Source organism: Macaca mulatta, chromosome 18, assembly GCF_049350105.2.
Source record: "Macaca mulatta isolate MMU2019108-1 chromosome 18, T2T-MMU8v2.0, whole genome shotgun sequence".
Classification (NCBI taxonomy): Eukaryota; Metazoa; Chordata; class Mammalia; order Primates; family Cercopithecidae; genus Macaca; species Macaca mulatta.
In genome coordinates, this window is record NC_133423.1 from 84,375,672 (window position 1) to 84,398,905 (window position 23,234).

Sequence of the window (23,234 nt, forward strand, 5' to 3'; positions counted from 1 at the left end):
TCAAATGTAGATTATAAAAATTCAGTTGTAGGCGATTAACGGAAAAAACCACTTAGTTAAGTGAGTAGTCTCTTCATTTAGCTTATTCTTTGATCTATTTGATTTTAGGTGGCTTGGTTTACTGGGACCCTGGGTAAGAAGCATACTCCCAACTCTTGGTGTTATCCTCCCAATAGTCATGAAAACAGTCTCCCTGGTGTGCTGTATTCTCTCAAAGGTTTTAAATGTTTGCATGCAGCCATCTCTAAAATGTCACATGGTCCCTCTTCAACTGGGATGACAAAGCTGAAAGAAATGTGCAGCCATGAGGACACCATAACCTATAAATGACATGCTGAAACTGAAAACCCAAAACAATGGGAACTGAGAGTGGCACTAAGGCCCTCAGTTTTGGTCACACTCTCACCTAAGTGAGAACCAGAACAGAAGGGGGAATTTTTTAAATTATGGGAGGCCATTGTTTTGGACTAAGATCATGCACTAGGCCCCAACAGACTAAATCAAACCAAAGTGGGGCCGCTCCTGTTAACAACTTACAGCTACTTAATTTTCATAGTTGATGTAAGAAAATTAAGTAGTTTAGCTTGACATAATCAAACTAAAACTTTAAGGAAACACCTAGATCCTAGACCAGAACAGAGCAGGTTTTTTTTTCTCTTATACACGGGACATTCTAGTATAAGGAGGTGCCTCTGCTCAGTCCTTATTCCTGCCTTTGCAAAACTCACTGTTCTACTGTTTCCCAGTCGTTTTCAAAACCAAATAAGTATACTTATGATGGTAATAGTGACATCAAGGACTAACGTTTTGGTCAATCTCTCAAAATTGAAAAAATGACCAACAGAGGGGAACTGTTAAAGCAAAGTAAACATGGCCTGAGAAGGAGTCTGTACTTCCACATCTGAGTCCTTGCAGACAAACTGGAACCTAGTTTAAAAGGCAGACAAGACTGAAAACCTAACACAGGAGTATAGAGCTGAGTCTTGGCCAATCCCAGTGGCCACACTTCAACCACTCATAGACTGCTAAGTGCTCAAGCTGTGTTCAAATAAGGCAAACGCCAACCTGTAACCAATCCAGCTGTTTCTATGTCTCACTTCTGATTTCTGTACATCATTTCCCCTTTTTTTTTGGTCTATAAATCTTGTTCCACCACGTGGCTGCAGAGGAGTCTCTCTGAATCTGCTGGGATTCTGGAGGCTGCCCAATTTGCGAATAGTTCATTGCTCAAACTCCTTTACATTTAATTCAGCTGAAGTTTTTCTTTTAACAAGGTTTTCTTTTATCTTCTCATTTGGCTGCCCTACAATTATTCAGTCTTTCTCTGCTGCTGTTCCCACTGTTTCTGAATATTGGTTGTTGCCTTGCAATGGGCAATAGAACCTGGTGGTCCTTTAACACTGGGTTTGATTAATTTGCTAAGAAGGACTTACTGGATTATAAAAAATATTGCTGTAGGATACAGACGAACAGCCAGATGCAGATGCAGAGGGTAAGGTATTAGGGAGGTGTCTGGATGTCCACGCCCTCTCTGGGTGTGCCACCCTTTCGGCAACTCCATGTGCTTAGCAACATAGAAGTTTATCAAGTCTGTTGTTCAAGAGTTTTTGTAGAGATTAATCTCCAGCCCTAGCCTTTCCTGGAGGATGGTGGGTGAGTCTCAAAGTTCCACCACTCTAATCCTCTGTATTTCTAGGGAGTCGCCCCATTCTGAAGCTACAGAGGCCCTACTCTAAGTTAGCTCATTAGCATAGCCTAAAGGGATCATTATTAATACAAGGTACTCCTATCAGGAAATTTCCAAGGGTTTTAGGAGCTCTGAGGCAAGTATGGGGGAAAAAGACCAAATATATTTCATATTATACTATACCTAGCTTCTTCAGCAATTCATTTCACTGGTCATGCCCTTGGCCTTGAAATCATCTGATACTGCTCCACAACTGAAATTCTGAACACTACACTATCTCACTCTCAGCTTCCAGCCTCCATTCCCTTTTCTCCAGAGCCTAGTATCAGCGCCTTGCCCAACCCTGTCCTTTCCCTAGCTCAAATCTAACAGCTTCTCCTGGTTTCACGCTGAAATCTTTAATCAGCCTGGATTCTACAGCACATTACTTGAATCACTACCTTGCCCTTCAACAAAATCCAACCTTCAGCCAGTCCTATTATCTGTTTCTTCCACAATCACATCTCACTAATCACTGCTAACAAAAACAACAGAGTAAAATAATGCCAGCATACATTGATAGTACATCATCATATCTCAGACAGGCTCTATCTGCTCTGTGACAGTCCATGACAATTTCTGATCAGATTCCTCTCACATTCCTCTCAGAAACTATTCCATACCTTTCCAAATCTCTTCAAGCCTCGAATGTAAGCTGACCATATATACGGCATCTAAGTCAGATCATGACTCTCCTCTTTTTAAAAGTTTCCCATTTTTCTTTGAGTAAGAGCCAAAGTCCTTAAACTGTCAGACCAGGCCCTAAGTAATCCGTACCCTCTCCACACGCCCCTATCCATGATCGCATCGCTCTCAGTGTTCTTGCTCGTTCTGCTCCAGCCACCCTGGGCTTGCAGCTCTGCCCACAGGCTGAAAAGTGCCTGCTTTAAGACGTTTTGCAGCTCCCTCTCCTTGGAACAAGTCGTTCTCCAGATACCTACATGGCCAACTCCTTCACCTCCTACAAGTCTTTGTTCAATTGCCACCTGCTCTGTAAAGCCTACCTTGACCATCTTATTTAAAACTATAGCACCACTCCTTTCTGGCCCCAGTATCCCAATCTTCCTTACCTTGCTCTCTTGGTTTCATTTTTCCTACACCACTTATCTTCTAACTTCTTATGTCATTTACTTATTTATTATGTTTGTTACTTATGGTCACCCAAGAGTAGAGTTTTTTCCCTGCATCCCAGGTGCCTAAAACTAAGGCTTGCTGGCACACAGGAGGCACTCAATAAATGTTTGTTGAGGGAATAATTAGATGAAACTATTCCCTCCTCCCCTTGAAAGTGAACCCAAGTTATTGACCCCATTTTCCTTGTATTTTTCTACTGCTATTCTCTTTCCTGTCCCTTCAACTGCTCACTCCATCAGAAGTGCCTGTGCAAAGATTCTGTCAGTGAGAAATCTAGCATGGCTGACTCCATCGTGCTGCCAGCCTCACTTGCTGGCTGTCTTCGCTTGTTCCTGGGTACAGAGCAAGCTAACCAGGGGAGGAATTTAGTTGACAGTTTAACTTTGAAGCCAAGATAATATCCCTCCCTAAAACCGATGCCCTCCTCGTTTGGGGACTGAAATTGCCTTTGTAAAACCAATGAAACGCCACAAGATTAGGATTATGGGAGGGGCCTAAATTCTGATTAAATGTAGGCATAGTTTCCTTTTTCCTTTTTTTTTTGAGACAAGGTCTCACTCTGTTGCCCAGGCTGGCGCACAACGGTGCGATCTTAGCTCACTGCAACCTCCACCTCCCAGGTTCAAGCAGCTCTCCTGCCTCCGCCTCTCGAGTAGCTGGGACTACAGGTGTGCGCCACCGTGCCCAGTTAATTTTTGTATTTTTTGTAGAGACAGGGTTTCACCATGTTGCCCAGGCTGGTCTTGACCTCCTGAGCTCAGATGATCTACTCACCTCAGCCTCCCAGAGTGCTGGGATCACAGGCGTGAGCCACCACGCCCGGCCTAAATGTGGGCATAATTTCCATAATCCCTTATTGTTCAGGAGTCATGGGGCCAAAGGTCACCAGATGTGTGACTTCCCTAATGGTTTCTGTGGATAGCATCACTATTGTAAAACTTAAGATTGGTCTTAAGTATTTTTTATGCTCACCCCACCTGGACTTGTGACTCATGACTCAACCAGTCCTACTGCCCCCATCCAGAGACACGCTGGGCACCCAAAGACCGTTTTCCACATCCTACGATTTCATCCTCAACGCAATCAGCAGCATCCATCCCCTAGTCCTCTGCCCACCAAACAATCCTTGAAAAACCCTAACCTCTGAGCCTTCAGGGAGACTGATTTGAGTAATAACTGTCTCCTGTATGGCCAGCTTCACATTAATAAAATTCTTTGTGTACTCCAATAGCAAAGTCTCAGGGAACTGGTTTTGTCTGTGCAGCGGGCAGAAAGAACTCATTGGACAATTACACCACTGGCCTCTTTCCTTCACTGCTGTATAGACACGCCATCAAGAAAGCAGGTCTGTATGTGATGTGTGCCCAATTTCTCTTCTTCCTGTTACCAGCAAAGTGTCTTAAAACAACAGCCTTGGCCTGGCATGGAGGCTCACACCTGCAATCCCAACACTTTGGGAGGCCAAGGTGGGCAGATCACCTGAGGCCAGGAGTTCGAGACCAGTCTGCCAACATGGTGAAACCCTGTCTCTAGTAAAAATACAAAAATTAGCCAGGCATGGTGGTGGGTGCCTGTAACCCCAGCTTCTTGGGAGGCTGAGGCAGGAGAATCCCTTGAACCCAGGAGGTGGAGGTTGCAGTGAGCCAGGATTGTGCCACTGCACTCCAGCCTAGACAACAGAGAGGCTCTGTCTCAAAACAAACAAACAAAACAAAAACAAAAACCACCACAAAACCCAAAAACCAAAGAAAAAAACAAAACAAAAAAACCAGCCTCCTTTTTTCACTACCTCCCATACCAAAATGCTATTAAAACCAGCAATGAGCCTCTATTGATACCTTTCAGGCCTTTCGTTCTGTTACACATAATTAACCCTCACTACGTGCTCCTACCTGTTCAAAGTTTTTCAGACTTCCCTTTCTATAGCTCCAGCTCCTTTCTTCTGGTTTTCTTATCATGGAGCTGCCTTCCTGGTCGTGGGAATAGGCTCCTTTTTCTCTTAAATCTGAAAGCAGGCTCTATACATTTTTTCTGGGCAGTAACTTTTATATCCATTAGGTGATGAACCCCCAATTTATGCTTCCTGTCCAGATCTTTTTCTGACTCTCAGCATCCACCTTAAAACTAGAATAGGACTTAGCCACCTGGATTGCTCAACATCTTTTGTATCTGGGTAACAAAAGATCCTACTGGTACTCAACGACTACCTCTTCCTCCCACTCCCCAAATATGTGCCTCCTTTGGAGCCCAAGTTGTCCAAGACAAAAAGCTATATCAAAGTCAGCCGAGGATCTTCCTATTCCCTTGTACTCAGCAATTTATCAAGTCTCCTAAAATCGGTACTGTGGAGAATACTGAGCAAACTAGAGAAGCAGTGTAAGAATAAAGAGAAATGGCCAAGAAGATGAAAATGACAAAGAAAAGTTCACAGATACACAGATTCAAAAGAGATCTTAGGTTCCTAAAACTGTTATTAGAAAAATAATGGTGAAAAGACCAGAGACTGCAAAATCAACAGGTTCAACATGTTTAAGGCAAATTAAATTCCTTACATGAACTTGTTTAAATTATAAAAAAAAACATATTATTAGGACACAGGAAAAACACCTTGTCTTCACAGACCTATCATGCTGGCCTTAGACTTTTCAACTTTATTACGAACCAGAAAACAGCAGAGCAATTAATTGCAGAATTTAAAGAGACAAGCTTGTAACCTAAAAATTGTAAGAAATTTTAATTTAGCAGTCATGTTAAAGACATTTTCAAATATTTAAAAGCTGCCAAATCCTACACACACTATATGATCTGAATATTTGTGTCCCTCCACATTGGAAGTCCTAACCTCCAAGTTTTATGGCATTGGGAGGTAGGGCTTTCGGGGCAGGTAATTAGGTCATGAGGGCAGAGCGCTCCTGAATGAGAATAGCGGCCTTATAAAAGAGACTCAAGAGAGCTCATGGACCCTCCATCACCTCCAGGTTACGGTGAAAAGAGGGCTGTCTGTGAGCCAGCAAGTGGGCCCACACCAAACCCCTTTATCTGCCAGTACCTTGCTCTTAGACTTTCCTGCCTCCAAAACCATGAAAAATAAATTTCCACTGTTTTTGAGCCACTCAGTTTACAGTATTTTGCTACAGCAGCCTGAACGGACTCAGACACCACAAATCCTTCCGGAGAAAATTATTTCCATCGATAGAAGGACTCAAAACTAAGTACTTCAAAACATGGAAGCTGCTATATACAAAGGCTGATAGCGGTGCGCGAACCTGAGAAAGGACTGATAGTGCTTGTGGACCTGGAACAGGCACGTCACCTACTGGGGTAGCTCATTTGCCGCCCGGCTTTCCTCCAGCCCAGCTCTATCTTTCGTTGCTACAAACCCCAGAGATGTTAACAGCTAAGATGCTCAGCTCCTGAAGGGATGACTTCGTGATACTCTTGTCTTTACTTACAAGTTTGAACTATATACCTGTAAGAAAGCCTCTTTCCTTACAGCACAACTTTTTTTTACCAATAAAAATTTAACTTTTTTGATGTTAAAACCATTACCTTATCCTTAAAGCATAAATTAACTTTTGCTGTTCTTGCCTGATATGAGTCTAGAATGTATGTTTGTATGTTGATACATAAATTCAACATAACAACATAACTTACAATTTCCATACCTGAGATGTTATGTTCTCCCACTATCATCCTTTATGGCCTTTTGTCCAAGTTAGCATGATGTATTCCTTGTATTCTTAGTCCCCGTCTTCCTTACTACTGATTGAAACCCTCTCAACCTTCGGAGTACTTCTTAAACTAGTAAAACTCACAACAACACTTAAATCGCCCCATGTGTACATACATACAAGTAATCCTCAATAAATGTAAACATGTTAATTAACAAAAATCTATTTGCCGTTTCTGAAGGTAATGCCTGGTGAGTGAGCACAGACCATTAAACCATGTCTGAGGACAGAGGATGCAGTTCCACCTCTTTCCTGTCATCACAGGGAAATGACAAGGATTTCTCCTCCTGCCTCTGCCTCTCAGGTAGCATACCACAGCACTGGGCCTGAAATATTTACTAGGCATCTCCCAGTTGTTCAACATTACTCCAGGAAATTTAACTCTTAGTTTTCTCAACTAAATTACAACTCCTCTAGGGGTACAAACCAGGGGATTTTCTTCTATATCTTCAGAGTACCTAAAATCTACCAACATAAAACAGTTACAAAAGAACTTAACGGTGCAGCTCTTCACTGACCCCTACCAAAGGGTGGACAATACACAGAACTGTAACCCTTTAGGCACCTAGAACAAATTAGTATAATATATGTTTTCACTGTCTTTAAGTAGTTTACAATCTAGTTGGAAAACGGTAATTAAATATTCCAAGATAGGAGACATGTCAGACATGAGTTACAAGTTTATAAAACATTCTATGTATTAGGGGGAAAAAGAAAAGGCTAACTGAACTGCAGTGGTCAGCTGAAGGCTGCAGGATACCTTTGAAAGCCCAACTTCAGAGCATTGGAAAAGAAGATGGAAAGTCATTCTAGGTAAAGTGGAAATGGTACTCGGAAAGGCACGTAGTGTCAATATGTAAACATGGGCCTTTTCAGGGTAATGAGAAATGAGGCTGGAATTCTAGAGCATTTTTTAATTCCTAAGGAGTAACTGATGTTTTGAGCAAGAGAGTGATATGATAAAAGCAGGTTAATATACAGCAAGAAGGATAAAGTGAACTCAGTTGCTTCTGAAACTATATTTTACTTTGTAGAGAAATCTGCTCAAAACAATTATCTGGCTGTTCAGTCTTCTTTGACCTTGGATTTTGTTCACAGGAGCCAGCTGAGAACTAAACTGCATGAACTTATTTTAGATCCTAGATTACTGCTTTCTGTATTACATGTAATTTTGCATTCTTTACCATTACCTTATGCATACACCATTACAGAGTCACCAAAAATATGAGTCTGAACAGCTGGATAAGAAATAATTCATTATCTTGGGGGATATAACATCCCATTATTGATTTGGTCATTCTCTTACTCTTAGAAGCTTTGATTGTCCCCAGTTTTAATGCACTATAAATAGGATCCTCATACATAACATTTTTGTCCATATTTTAAGTTCTTCAAGAAATTCCTATGAGTAGTATTACTAGGTTATTGAAGATACAATATATTGGTTACTGGAGATAGATAGATAGATATATACACACACACACACACACACACGTACACATCTCCAATAACCTAGTCATATAATGTACAGATATAATCTCATATATAAATATTCATTTACTGTTTTAGAGACAGGGTCTTGCTACTTTGCCCAAGCTGGAGTACAGTGGCTATTCACAGGGATCCCCACTACTGATGAGATGAAAGTTTTGACCTGCTCAGTTTCTAGACTGGGCTAGTTCACCTCTCTTTAGGCACTCTGGTGGTCCTCTGCTCCAGGGAGGTCACCGTATTGATACCGAACTTCGTGCAGACACCTGCTATCAGCACTGCACACTACAGCCCAGAACTCCTGGGCTCAAGTGATCCTCCCGCGTCCCCACTAGCTGAGACTACAGGGGGACATAACTATTTTTGAGGTACTTAATATAACAATTCTTTAGCCCTAATTCTGGTTTGATAGATACAGCCTCAGAATAGTGGAGACAGGATTATATCAAACGTATCTGTGATTGCACTAATACATATTCGACTATATTCCCTGGAAAGTTTAGCATACTCTACTAGAATGACAAACTGAGCAGTCACTTTCACTCTACTGTGAGAATCATTATCATGGGTATGTGACCACCACGTAAAGTTGTTCACATTACAACATTTTCCATATTCTGAACTTCGAGGTATCATCAAAGTTGCACAGAGTTATTACATAACAAAAAATAATTTGTACTTTCTTAATGGAAAAAAGAATATTTTTAAAAACTTAAAAAAAGATATTTTTAAGTCCTAAGTAGTATCAAACGTTATATTCAATCACCTCAATATGAATTAATTCCTATTTCCCATTTTGGCTAAATTTTAGATCCTATAATCCCCAACATAAGATGAAAACCTAGTAAAGTAGGCACTATCCTTGTTTCCACTGCGGTTCAACGCTTACACAAAAACTTTACCTGAAACAATTTAGAGCAGCTCTGTTCAACAGATCTTTCTGAAATGATGAAAATGTTCTGTATCTGTGCTGTTCAGTAAGGTAGCCACCACACACAGGTGCCTACCCAACACCTGAAATATAACTAGTGTCACTTAAGTACTAATTTTTCTATTTTAATTACTTTAAGGTACAATAGTAACAAGTGGCTGACGGCTACTGTATTAGAAAACATGGCTTCATAGTATACAGAAAGACTTCCACTTTAAGATGTTCTATAGTTACAAAAAAGAACAATAGATAAAACAGTGTTAACTAAATTACTGGTTAGATGAGATAATGGAAAGTGTTGGCTGCCTACTAAGCATCTACTCCCCTCTTCCCTCTTCAGAGGCCCTGTTCTGCTCAGGTGGCTGTCTACCTGCGCCCCCAGCTCCAATGATGGATCCCGATCAAAAGGATAGGGCTCAGAGCGTTGTGTGGCTGGCTGACTCTTACTGGTCCAGGGGTGGGCATGTGACTTAGGAGAATCTAAGGATTTTGAGAACTTATATTCCATGGTTTGGGGACCTAATTCTCTCTCCCAAACTGACGGACAAAGAAACATATGGATTCTGGGGGTTCTGGCAGCCACTCTGTAACCTTAAAGAAACTGACATGGTTTGGCTCTGTGTCCCCACTCAAATCTCATCTCAAATTGTAATCCCCACGTGCTGAGCGACAGACCCGGTGGCAGTGATTGGATCGGGGGCGCGATTTCCCCCTTGCTGATCTCAGGATAGGGAGTTCTGAGATCTGATGGTTTTAAAAATGGTACTCTCCCGGGTGCCCTCTCCCTGCCTCCTGCTGCCTTGTGAAGAAGGTTCCTGCTTCCCCTTTGCCTTCCACCATGATTGTAAGTTTCCTGAGGCCTCTCCAGCCATGCCCAGCTGTGAGTCAATTACACCTCTTTTGTTTATAAATTACCCAGCCTCAGGTAGTATTTTTATGGCAGTGTGAGAATGGACTAACACAGGGAGTCAGCCTAAGGACACAGCGGACATGGACAAAGCAGAGCCGAAGCTCTGAACTAAGGCACTGGAGTGCTCTGCTTGTGGACTTCCTGTTACTACGTCCCTCTTTATTGTGAACGCCAGTTTCTGTTACTTGAGGCGGGGGTGGACAGACAGCATCCAACACGCTAAGGCTCTCCAGAACGCAGGAAATACCATCTGCCCTTTCTCACATTATGTTAATCCCCCCAAGCAAGGCTTACGGCATGGAGTCTTTCAGACTTGAACTGATAAAGGATCCTTTTGAAGTAGAGATTAGTGCCACCTGTTAGCTACATTCAGGTCTAAGTTTTGTTTGTTTTTTAGAGACAGAGTGTCACTCTGTTGCCCAGGCTAGTCTCAAACTCCTGGGCTCAAGTGATCCTCCCACCCCAGCCTCCCAAAGTGCTGGGATTACAGGTGTGACCCACTGCACCCAGCCCAAGTCTAAGTTTTGAACCTCACCACTGCACTGCTAACTGTAAAGCAGGGTTTGTAGATTTATTTGAATTCTAAAGCACTTTGGACTTATGTTGGTCAGCTGCGTGACACTGTGAAAAGAAAGGAAAAACTGAATGTTTAGAAATCTACTATCAAAAGTCTGCCAAAAAAATAAAGCACAGAGAGGTGAAGAAGAAGAAGATACATTTTGAATTATGGATTGGAGAGCAAAAAGCATACTCCAGTGAGTCCTTTGGTAATATGAAAGTTACTAATCAGCATGAAAACTGCAAGGGCCCAATGCACCGGAATGTCAGGTTTAAAAAGTTGTCTCATAGGCTCAAGAAAAGACTTGTGGTACAGCAGACCACATGGTAGAAAAGACGGAAAGGACCCCATCTTCGCAGACTGGAGAGACAGTCTTCTGCTGGCCTCAAGGAAACAAAGTGCCATATGCTGAACTGGCTATGGACAGGGTCGCATACAGGGAACAGCCGTAGTCCCTGAGGGAGGACACCAGTCAACAGGAAGAAGATAGCACCCTCACTCATGCAGGGAGAAGATAGCACCCTCACTCATGCAGGGAGAAGACAGCACCCTCACTCATGCAGGGAGAAGACAGCACCCTCACTCATGCAGGGAGAAGACAGCACCCTCACTCATGCAGGCACAAATGATGAACTCTGCATACAACCTGAATGAGTTTGCAAACAGGTTCTTCCACAGTTGAACCTCCAGATGAGAATGCAGCCTGCTTGACACTTTGAGATGCTCAGCAGCAAACCAGCTAAGATGTGCCCACACTCCTGACCCAGAGAAACTGCGAGACAATAAACCTGTGTTGTTTTAAGCTGCCAAATTTGGGGGTAATTTGTTACACAGCAATAGAAAACACAAGCCTTCTCTCCTAAACCTTCCCAACCATTGCATGAGTAAGGATTATTTTCATCTTCTCAAAGTCTTTGTTAGGGGGACTACAAAAATGGCAGGCCATACAGACCCTGAGTACAACTGTATAAAAGCAGCAACCTTAGGTTTAGTCACAGTTGTCTACATTAGAACTACAGGAAGACTTGGAAGGAAACTAAGAGGCCCCCTAGTACCATTCTTTATGTTTACAGATAAGGAATGCAAGGACATGTAATAGTTCATAACTTGTTCCAGATCACATAGCTGATTAAAGGCAAAAAAAAAAAAAAAAGAAAAGAAAAAGAAAATAGAACTGCTAATCTAGTGAATTTCCCACATCTTCACAAATTGCTCATATGTATAAATTGTGTCTTTTCCCTGAAAATAAAGGATTGAGAGCCAAACTATAAATTTCATTTCTATCTCCTACATGAAAATCAATTGTAACACAAATTTATTGTTACTAATTAACTAAAACATGCTTAGCAATAGGAATTCACTTGATAAATAAGCTCTATGCTTGCTAAACCAAAAAAAGGCATATGAGAAATTATACATATATTTTACACGAAGTAAGCTGCAATAAAACCTGTTTCAGCTTGGCTTTGGTGAAAAATACCAGCATCCCTCTCTGTGGGGTTAACTAGTTTTTTGTCAGTGTTTACTGTATCAAGCATATTTCAGAAAATGTGATTTGATCATCAGAGTACCAGAAGCCATGTTGCAATAAAGAGCTCTTGTATTCTGGGTCCAACTTTAAAATATGTGTTTTTAAAAACCTGCATTTACAGTGATGAAGATGGCAAGAAAAGTGAAGTAAAAACTTGCATTTAGAACTTGACATAAGTCTGCTTTATTTTATAACGTGTGCCACACAAATAAAATTTTTCTGAACATTATATATGACATTCATTTGGCAAACACTACATTGCAGGCCCATCACTGTTTATCTAATTCCTCTAATTTTAAGAAATGACTCAAATCACAATGCAGCTTACTAAGCAGCCCAAAGTGTAACAGGAATTGCAGTATTTCAAATAGCAAGGAAGAGTTACTCTAATCCATGCTTACGTTAAAAATCAAGGACTCCAAATAAAACACCATGTTTAATTCAATTTATCAAGTCCAAGAAGTCACCAAGGCAATGTAAAAGAACTAACAATGGGGAAGCCCTAATTTTTAAGTCTGCCTTGAAAACAATTTTTGCTTATCAGTGAGACTTTCTAATAGGACTCATCTTGCCATCGGCATCCACAAAATCTGAACCACCTACCTCCCACTTCTCCACGAGGATCCCTTCCTAATGTCTGATGCCTCTTCCCTCACCTCCATTCTTTGCCCACTGCTGCACATGCTTAAAGCCCAGCTACCCTTTCACCCACAGAAGTTGGAGACCACTGCTACCCTGGTTAATTCTCAGAAGTAATAAACTCAGAACCTGAAAGCACATAATGCCTACAAGACTATTCACTATTTCAAACTTCTGCTCTGCTTTACATGAATTCAAAAAAAAAAAAAAAAATCACTCTATTTTTTTCTGCTGTACCAAGGCAAAGAAATTCTACAATCACATTTAAAGACATGGACTAATGACTTCACGACATCGCAGTAGCAGTTTCAGCTGTTCAGTTTCAGAGAAGCTAAAAATTAACAGGTTCTGTGCTAAGCACTGTATCATCTCATTTCTTCTGTAAAATCGCTCCATGAGGACATTAAAACACAATGTTTGGTCACTTACTCAAGGACGACATACTTAGCAAATATAACACAACCAGGATTTGAACACATGCCATCTGCTTGTGCTGTTAACTGCTGAAACATTCTAGTCATTTTTCTAGCCAGGTTGCATAACTTGGTGGCCCATGGTTAAGCGTGAAGTTTCTACGAAGCCCAGTAACAAGCCCAAAAGCTGTTTCTTAAAAGAGCGGTTACCTGCAAAGGATGCAAAGGCTTTGCTCCAAAATCCCAGGATCTACACTGTAATTATCTCCTACAGGGCCTGCCAAAGGTTCCAAACAGCATTTCAGTCTGCCACTGACATTTCAAGCACCGTAAGATCTGCTGGGTCATATGGCCTGAGAGGCAGAGCAGTTTGCACAGCAGCCTGTAGCTGTGGCAGAGGCGCCTTTTGTTCCGGGATCCACTCAAAACTAGCAGCATTTTGGGTCACTCAGTGAACAACCTGAAGTAGCACACCCAAATGAGGAATATGTCACCTCCAAAATCCAAAGAGGCCCACCAGACCTTGCTTCTCTCTTTTTGTTATAGGTGGGAACACGCCCTACACCACACCAGTGGACCCCTAGAAATTTCACTCAAGGCCGGGCGCGGTGGCTCAAGCCTGTAATCTCAGCACTTTGGGAGGCCGAGGCGGGCGGATCACGAGGTCAGGAGATCGAGACCATCTTGGCTAACACGGTGAAACCCCGTCTCTACTAAAAATAGAAAATTAGCCGGGCGTGGTGGCGGGCGCCTGTAGGCCCAGCTACTCGGGAGGCTGAGGCAGGAGAATGGCGTGAACCTGGGGGGCGGAGCTTGCAGTGAGCCGAGATCGCACCACTGCACTCCAGCCTGGGGCACAGAGCAAGACTCCGTCTCAAAAAAAAAAAAAAAATTTCACTCAAGTAGAAGGACCCTGAACGTTTGCTGGATTTATTTCCCGCCCTCTGACATGCAAATGTCTTACCAGTAAGTCAACAGTAGTTGTTCCTTCTTGCCCACCAGGTCCAATCAGCACACCACCATCAATGTGATGGGCCAGGATGATGTCTTGTGGAAAGGAAGGGCAATCAGGGTCTCTGTCTGCTACAGCTGCTGTAATAGAGAGCCACAAACTGAGGAGCTTACACAACAGAAATGTATGTCTCCGTCTATGGGGTTAGAAGTCCAAGATTAAGGTGTCAAAAGCACTGGTTCCTTCAAAGGGAGTGAGGAAGCATCTGCTTCCTGTCTCCCCCCTTGCTCCTGATGGTTTGCTGAAAATGTGTGACATTTCTTGGTGTTCCTCTACTTCAGTTTCACATGGCATTCTCCCCGTGTGAATGTCTGTGTTCAAATTCCTCCTGTTTACAAGGACACCAGTTGTGTCGGATTAGGGGCCCAGCCTACTTCAGTATGACCTCATCTTATCTAATCACATTTTTAACTACCCTATTCCCAAATAAGGTCATACCCTGAAGCAATGAGGGCTAGGAATCCAATATACAAATTTTTAGAAGACACAATTCAACTCGTAACAAGATCTCTGTGGTCTAAGTTATGATACAGTGTTGGAAAGTTGATATTTCCGAGGGAGGACAGTGAAGGTGTATTTCTGGCTTTGTCAGTTGAAAGAAAACTGCTTTTAGTGATCTTTACTAACAGACAGTAAGACAAAGCATGCAGCAGATCAGTAACTGCATGCCAGCTACTGGGGGACAGGTTCTCAAGTAAAGAAATGAAACATGGAACAGCGGCTGCAATTAGTCACCACTCAGTTAAGTTCATGATAATCCACTGTCATTTTCCAAGATCAATCTGTTTTCTGCACAGGCCAAATAGGAGGGCTGAATGCGAATATGTCAGGAATCATCACCTGTATCCTTAAGTGCCCCAATCTCTGCAGTTCCTCCGGGAATGAGGTATTGCTTTCGGCTTCCTACCCCTCCAGGAAGAGGCAGCTCTAGTGGCTTTTATTTGGCCTTTCTTACCACAATAGCCCTCATTCCACAGGTCGGGGAACCAGTGTGGGGATTCTGCCAGTTGCTGAGTATGTCTACACCAGTTACGCATCCTGGAACGAATATGCGGACTCACTGTGAGGAGGACCTGGATTAAACCTCTACTGACCACCTACCCTCAACAAGCCCCTAGTCTGAACAGTGGGCCAAAATGACACTTTGAGAGTCCTGGAATTAGTGTCAGTTCAGAGTTAAGTGTTCACTAATCCATGAGAAGTCTATTTCCTCTTCTCCAATGCACACTTACCCTGATAAGCCATAGGCCCCTTCGGGAAACGCTGAGAAAAAAATTAATGGTATAAATTCTTGGCAGCACAATGGGGTCCGTCCTCAAAAGGATCCAGCCTCCCCTCATTCAAGGGGTTCTTCGTCTGTAAAATGACTCAAATCTGGGAATTGATTGAGGGACCATGACTCTTTCTTTGGTAATTAAAGTAAGGCTTCCATTCACTTGACCTAGAACTCTTCTGCTTACCCAGATTAAGTCAGAATTCAGTAGACTGCCCATTGAGTTCTCTTCTAGGGACACCATGACCACCTACCCAACGCCACAGGACTCCCAAGTCAGGCTGTTCAGATTGCTGCTTTGACTCCGCTGTCCCCCATGATGGCAACACACCCACTTAGTCTTTGGTGATCACATGGCCCCACCACCCGGGATCCAACCATCCCTGCTGCCGTTAAGGACCTGCAGTCAGTGGCAGCAGCTTTCACTGCAATCTCTGACCGGCAGAGAAGAGCAACCCCAGAGCTCTTCACAGGTGCCTCAGGAGAACCAGCAACGTCTTACAAGGTAACTACCTCAAGGGACATCATTACAGGTTCTTCAGGCAAAGCAGAGTTAATATCCTCAAACAGAGGTGGAAGAATTGCTTCTATTGGCAAAAAAGAGTGAGTAAAATTTAGAAGTTTAACATCCCCAACTTCATCAGGATTTTCCCATATGGCCCTATTCCAAGTGTGAGGATCCCATTCCTTCCCAATCAATGCCTCATTTTAACAGCAGACCAAGGTGAAGAGGGGACTCAGTCAGACACTCACACGGGGAGATGCCGTGTGAACTGAATAACAGCAGACCAAGGTGAAGAGGGAACTCAGACACTCACACGGGGAGATGCCGTGTGAACTGAATAACAGCAGACCAAGGTGAAGAGGGGACTCAGTCAGACACTCACACGGGGAGATGCCGTGTGAACTGAATAACAGCAGACCAAGGTGAAGAGGGGACTCAGTCAGACACTCACACGGGGAGATGCCGTGTGAACTGAATAACAGCAGACCAAGGTGAAGAGGGGACTCAGTCAGACACTCACACGGGGAGACGCCGTGTGAACTGAGTAACAGCAGACCAAGGTGAAGAGGGAACTCAGTCAGACACTCACACGGGGAGATGCCGTGTGAACTGAGTAACAGCAGACCAAGGTGAAGAGGGGACTCAGTCAGACACTCACACGGGGAGATGCCGTGTGAACTGAATAACAGCAGACCAAGGTGAAGAGGGGACTCAGTCAGACACTCACACGGGGAGATGCCGTGTGAACTGAATAACAGCAGACCAAGGTGAAGAGGGGACTCAGTCAGACACTCACACGGGGAGATGCCGTGTGAACTGAATAACAGCAGACCAAGGTGAAGAGGGGACTCAGTCAGACACTCACACGGGGAGATGCCGTGTGAACTGAATAACAGCAGACCAAGGTGAAGAGGGGACTCAGTCAGACACCAACACGGGGAGACGCCGTGTGAACTGAGTTCAGCAGACCAAGGTGAAGAGGGGACTCAGTCAGACACTAACACGGGGAGATGCCGTGTGAACTGAATAACAGCAGACCAAGGTGAAGAGGGGACTCAGTCAGACACTCACACGGGGAGACGCCGTGTGAACTGAGTTCAGCCACCTACAGGGTGAGCCTCGGACTTGGTCTCCACCAACCCCAGCTCTGCAGCTACAGGAGACACGGGTTCTTCAGGGCAGACCCAGAAGCTTTTCGGGTCACTCATGTGGAGCTTCAATCGGGAATTTGAAGCCTTCAGCTTTTGCCCTTTTCTTTTTTTTTTTTTTTTTTTTTTTTTTGAGACAGTCTCACTCTGTTACTCAGGCTGGAGTGCAGTGGTGTAATCTCGGCTCACTGCAACCTCCGCCTCCTGGGTTCAAGCGATTCTCCTGCCTCAGCCTCCCCAGTAGCTGGGATAGTCCTTTTCTTTTCTCACTTTACCCAGCACAGTTAAAAGCAACCAGCCTATCTTATTATACTCATTAATTTGATTAAAATGTTCTAAGGTATCAAACACCTGATCATTCTGAATCTTGTCTATAAGCACGAGTGGGAGCATCCAAGCGTGATCTTGTGCGTATCTCTTGCCACATCACACTATGGACTACCAGCGCCCTCTTTTCCACTGGGAACACTCATTATTGCCTTTAAATCTGATCAGTCAAGAAGACCAGTTCCGGAAACACTATCATCAATTCAGAAAACTCATCCTTAAGATTCTGCTCACTAGAAGCACTCTCAGCACCCAAATTTGAATCAGTCAGGGCTCTCCAGAGATACAGAACTGATAGGAAAAAATACATAGATGTAGATAAAAACATAAATATCTTCATCTATATATAGACAAATATAGAGATACTGGTATTTTAAAGAACTGGCTCACACAATTGTAGGGGCTAGAAACTTCAAAATGTGTAGGGTAATCTACAGACAGGAAACTCAGGCAGGAATTGATGCTGTAGTCTTGAGGAAAATACTGTCCTCTTCAGGACACCTGTTTTGGCTTTTTTGGCCTTCAGTTGATTGCATGAGGTCCACCCACATTATTTAAGGTAATATCCTTTAGTTTAGGTCAGCTGATTATAGATGTTAACCACGTCTTCAGAATACCATCATAGCATGAACCAAGTTAGTATCTGATTAAATAACTAGGTATCATAGCCTAGCTAAGCTGACATAATAAAACTAATCATCACACACAGTATTACTCAACAAAATCTTATTTCCAACTGAAGGAAAAACCTTTTAAACAATAATATTTTATTTGCTCCAGAAAGGCCATGAAATTTTAGTAAGAACACTTTTCTGAGTGGACAGAGGAAAAGTCCTTCATTCAAAACCATTTGGAGGAACAAAGCTGCCATGAACCACCTCTCTTCACAGAACACTATCTTAGGAAACTGTAACATTGTATCTACATTTTTAAAACAATCTCTATGTTTCAAAAATATGATCTCCAACTCTACAACAGAAATCACACTTTAACATTATACCTCTGACAGAAGCGCTCTCACTTTCTTACAAATGGGTTGAAATAAATCCTACACGTCCTTTCCTTGTCTTGGTGGAGCTCACATTCCAGCAAGATAACATCCTTATCTAACTATGTTCTCTCTGGACATAATAACCCAGGCATTAAGAAGTATCAAAACACTTTCTGAAAATCTATTTGCTAGGCAACTTCCAGTTCTGAGTATGACCTTCTAGCCAGCACTGTTTCATTATTAGCAGAATCTGGTCAATCAGCCAGACTGCCTGGGTCCAAATCCTGATCCCACTACTTACAAGCTGCATGATCTTGGCCAAGTTACTTAACCCTCATCTGTAAAACACTCATAATTATACCACTGGGTTCAGTTAGAATTAAACGAGGGCAAATGAATAAAGCACTAAGCTCAAGTATTAGCTATTATTATTTTAATGTCTGGAAAACCAGAGATTACTCAGGTACTCAAGTATTCGCTGTTATTATTTTTTTATTACTAAAAAAATTTACTAAATTTTTTTACAATTTAAAATTTTAAAAGGTACTCAAGTATTAGCTATTATTATTTTAATGTCCAGAAAACCAGCGATTACTCAGGTAATAAGAGAAAAATAACACTAATGGTAATTTTAAAATCATTTTTATCTGGCTCATTTACTTCTTACATTAACTGCTTTCAAGACTCCTTCCTCTCTCTTCTCAAATGAATTTACATAACTTCTAGTTTTATAAAAACTACAAAATGTAATCTCTATATATCCCACTATCCTGGAGTTTTCATAAACACATAGTTAAGGGGCTTTTGATCAAATAAAATTTTTTTGTTTTGATTTTTGAGACAGACAGTCTCGCTCTGTCACCCAGGCTGGAGTGCAATGGTGCAATCTCGGCTCACTGCAACCTTCGCCTCCCAGGTTTAAGTGATTCTCCTGCCTCAGCCTCCTGAGTAGCTGAGATTACAGGCACGTGCCATCGCGCCCCGCTAATTTTTGTATTTTTAGTAGAGACGGGGTTTCACCATGTTGGCCACGCTGGTCTTGAACGTGATCCGCCCACCTCGGTCTCCCAAAGAGATGGGATTACAGGAGTAAACCGCCATGCCTGGTGTTTAAAAACATTAAAACATGCTTTTAAAAGTCTAAATTACATTCATTTTCTGTAAAATTACAACAGCAATTATCTCAAGAAACTTAAGCATCAGGACCAGGGAATGTAATTGCCTGGTTCTAATGCTTGGATACTGTCAGGCCTCTGAGCCCAAGCCATGCCATCGCATCCCCTGTGACTTGCACGTATATATAGGCCCAGATGGCCTCAAGTAACTGAAGAATCACAAAAGAAGTGCAAATGCCCTGCCTCGCCTTAACCCATGACATTCCACCACAAAAGAAGTGAAAACGGCCGGTCCTTGCCTTAAGTGATGATATTAACTTGTGAAATTCCTTTTCCTGGCTCATCCTGGCTCAAAAAGCTCCCCCACTGAGCACCTTGTGACCCCCACTCCCGCCCGCCAGAGAACAACCCCCCTTTGACTGTAATTTCCCTTTACTTACCCAAATCCTATAAAACGGCCCCACCCTTATCTCCCTTCGCTTTTCGGACTCAGCCTGCCTGCCTGCACCCAGGTGATTAAAAAGCTTTATTGCTCACACAAAGCCTGTCTGGTGGTCTCTTCACACGGACGCGCACGACAGATATGCCTATAATGTATTCGATCTTTAAGACCTTCACCTTTGCAATTGTCAATATTCATGAAATGAAATTCTCAACTTAGCTCATTTCATATAATAATACAAGCAGTCATCTGAAATTGATGGTTCATCCCTATTTGTGAAAAACAGGCCTCATTCTCGGTTCAAAGTTTGTAAGGGGTCAACAACCTCAGATGCCCACAATTTACAAGTGATTAGATTGGAAACTACAACGCTGCAAATGCTGCCTTCCCCAAAGCCAGGTCCATTCATTAATATATCTGTGCCTACTGACAAGAAGGCAGGCTGGTAAAGCACATTTTCAAAGCTCTTTTAAAGGGATCAATTTTGGTAAAGAGTAATTCAAGACGGATTGTAAAGCTGCTCAGTTTTACACCCTTGGAAGGTGGGGACTTGACGCACGATGTTAACATGTACACGCATCAATAATCCACAGGTAGTTTTGACCCTGATCTCAGGTTGAAAGTCCTCAACTATGGAGCTTTCGAGTTTCAGCACAGTAGGCGCTTTCACTCCCCAGTAGAAATCTGGGGTGATGGCCAAAAAAAGTGTGTTGTCTCCCCCAAACCACACCATGCCAAGTTCAGCCAACGCAGAGTAATGCACCCTTACGTATTCGTCAAGAAGAGGTATAGTCGGTCCCTTTTCTCAAAACCTAACAGGTGAGAATGGCCTCTTGTGGCTTCCCAAATACGGCGGTAAGGACCAATCTGCCAGCTCCTAACAAGAAATTGCTAATTTTTAAAACCACTCCGACCGCGGGCGCTTCCAGACCCCTCCTCAACCGGCTTCCGAGGAAGAGAAGAGAAGACGGTGAAGGGTCACAGCAGAGCAGGCAGAAAAACAGTCCCAAAGCAAGATTTGCCAGGACACTGGCTCAACCCGGAAGGGCGGGGGAGCCTCTCTGGGCCGGGGGCGGTGGGGTCTGCGGCTGTGGACGACCCCAGTCTGGCGGTCATACACTGCCGCAGTCCGAAGAGCGGCGCCCGCAGAGCAGTTGCCGGGTTCGCGCCGCGAGTCAGCTCCCGGACACACGCCCAGGGTTGAAGGTGCCCTCTAGACCCCTCCCGCTGCCCCCAGAGGCCTGGGGCCCAGGCTACCTCTTAGGACGCTCGGGCCGCCGCTTCCCGCCGCGCGGGCTGGACCACAGCTCCTCGAACGCCACGGCAGTGTTACTCAGCAGAGGACCCCGACCGAGTGCGGGTCCGGGTGCCAGAACCCGCGGGACTCAGCCGGACGCCAGCCCCCCACCGCCTCCGGCCCGCCAGCCGCGCCCACTAGCAACGTGCTCGCGACCGCCCGTGCCCTCTCAGCGAAGCCTCCGCATGCCGCGCGCGGCACGTCGGGACTCGTAGTTCCGGCGCGGAGGACTTGCGTCGCGGCACGCTCTCCTGAGCGGCGCCACGTGACCCCGCACCTCCGGAAGTGACGTGACCAGACACGCGTGGCGCGGGCCGCCGTTTCCGCAAACAGAATCGCGTTTGGGTGTGCTGGTGAGTGTGACGGCTGGAACTCCGGCCCTTCCTTTCTTTGTGTTTATTCCTCGGCTGCCGTGGAGCGGTGGAAATGGCACTCCCGCTCCTGACATGGGCTCACTTCGATTAGCCCTGTGCTTCACTGGCCGCGGCGTGCGTCTGTCGCCTTGTGTCCGCAGTCCCAAGCAAAATGGGAACTGCTTGGGGTGGGCGGGCGCTGTTGCTCCTCCAGACTGAGCGAGCCCGGGTGGGAGAAGAAGCCCGAGAGCTGTTCCAGCTCGCGCCCCAGGGCCCTGCTGGGGAGGGGCGCGGGGTCCTCAGGTCTGTCTTGAGCGGCGCCTCGGAAACCTGAACCAGAGCTTGAGTAACAGGCCGCGCCAATGACGGAGGGGAGAACTTGGCTGGAAGAGTCCGTCTCGCCTCGCTGCGTCCTCTCGGGCCCGTAGTAGAGGGTCAGGCGGCTGGCTTGGGGCTTAAGAGCTTATCCCGCGTGGGCTTTATCCCCGCGGCCCTGGCGGCCCGCTCGGTCGTACCCCGAGGAACTGAAGTGACGCAGAGACTTAGCCTGCTCCGGAGGTGTGGCTGGAAAGCCAGGTCGAAACGTCCGGGTGGTTATTTATCGCGTATCCGTCTCGATGTCAGTCGACCACCTCTGGAAGGTTTCTCCCGAGGATTCTGAGGGACAGCTCTCTTTCCTTTGGAGTGTTTTCATTATTCCACTTTGAGTTCGGTTTGTTCCCCCCCATTTGTTAAATTGGTACATAGAAGTTGCACATATTTGGAGGTACAGGTGATATTTTGATACATGCATACAACGTGTAACGACCAAATCAGGGCAATTGGGGTATTTGTCATCTCAAACATTTGTTTTCTTTATGTTGGGAGCATTCCAATTTTTCTTTTAGCTATTTTGAACTACACAATAAGTTACTGTTAACTGTGTCCACCCCACCGTACTATCAGGCACTAGATTTTATTTCTTCTGGGGTTTTTTTGTACCCATTAACCAGTTTCTCTTCTTCATCCCCGTCTTCCTGCTACCCTTCCCAGTCTGTGGTAACCACCATTTCACTCTTTACCTCCACAGTTTTAGCTCCCACTTGAGTGACAACATGATATTGTCTTCATGTGCCTGACTTATTTCACTTAACATGATGACATCCGGGTTGATCCATGTTGTTGCAAATGACAGGATTTCATTCTTTTTAATGACTCATATTCCATTGTGTATATGTGCTACATTATCTTTATTCATCTGTTGATGGACACTTAGGTTGATTCCATATCTTGACTATTGTGAATAAACTTGAGACTGCAGATATTTCTTGGATATACTGATTCCCCTTCTTTTGGATCTATTCCAAAATTTGCAAAACTATTCATCGGACGGGGATTAACCAGAATATAGAAGAAACTCATCTCAATAGCGCCAGTTCTATTTTTTGGTTTTTTTTTTTAAGAACCTCCATACTTTTCCCAGTATGTAAATTAGTGCCTTGCTAATTTACATTCCCCCTAACGGTGTACAAGTGTTCCCTCTTTTCTGCATCCTCATCGACTTTTTTTTTTTTTTTTTTTTTTTTTTGACGGAGCCTTGCTCTGTCGCCCAGGCCAGAGTGCAGTGGCTTGATCTTAGCTCGCTGCAACCTTTACCTCTGGGTTCCAGCGATTCTCATGCCTCAGCCTCCAGAGTAGCTGGGATTACAGGCGCACATCACCACGTC

At 44.0% G+C, this 23,234-nt stretch overlaps 2 protein-coding genes across 19 annotated transcripts in view; one reads left to right on the forward strand and one right to left on the reverse strand.

Annotated features, from left to right (window-relative positions):
* FAM210A (family with sequence similarity 210 member A) overlaps positions 1 to 21,357 on the reverse strand; it is a 122,118-nt gene extending 100,761 nt beyond the window's left edge. For 4 of the 10 annotated variants that reach the window (XR_013408073.1, XR_013408072.1, XM_077974591.1 and 1 more), the window contains exon 1: positions 21,136 to 21,349. The gene's annotated coding sequence lies outside the window, so the exon portion shown is untranslated. 10 annotated transcript variants of the gene reach the window in all.
* Positions 21,358 to 21,471: 114 nt separating this feature from the next.
* Positions 21,472 to 23,234, forward strand: part of RNMT (RNA guanine-7 methyltransferase) — a 41,187-nt gene continuing 39,424 nt past the window's right edge. For all 9 annotated transcript variants that reach the window (XR_003724624.2, XR_013408448.1, XR_013408449.1 and 6 more), the window contains exon 1: positions 21,472 to 21,528. The gene's annotated coding sequence lies outside the window, so the exon portion shown is untranslated. The remainder of the gene's footprint in view (positions 21,529 to 23,234) is intronic.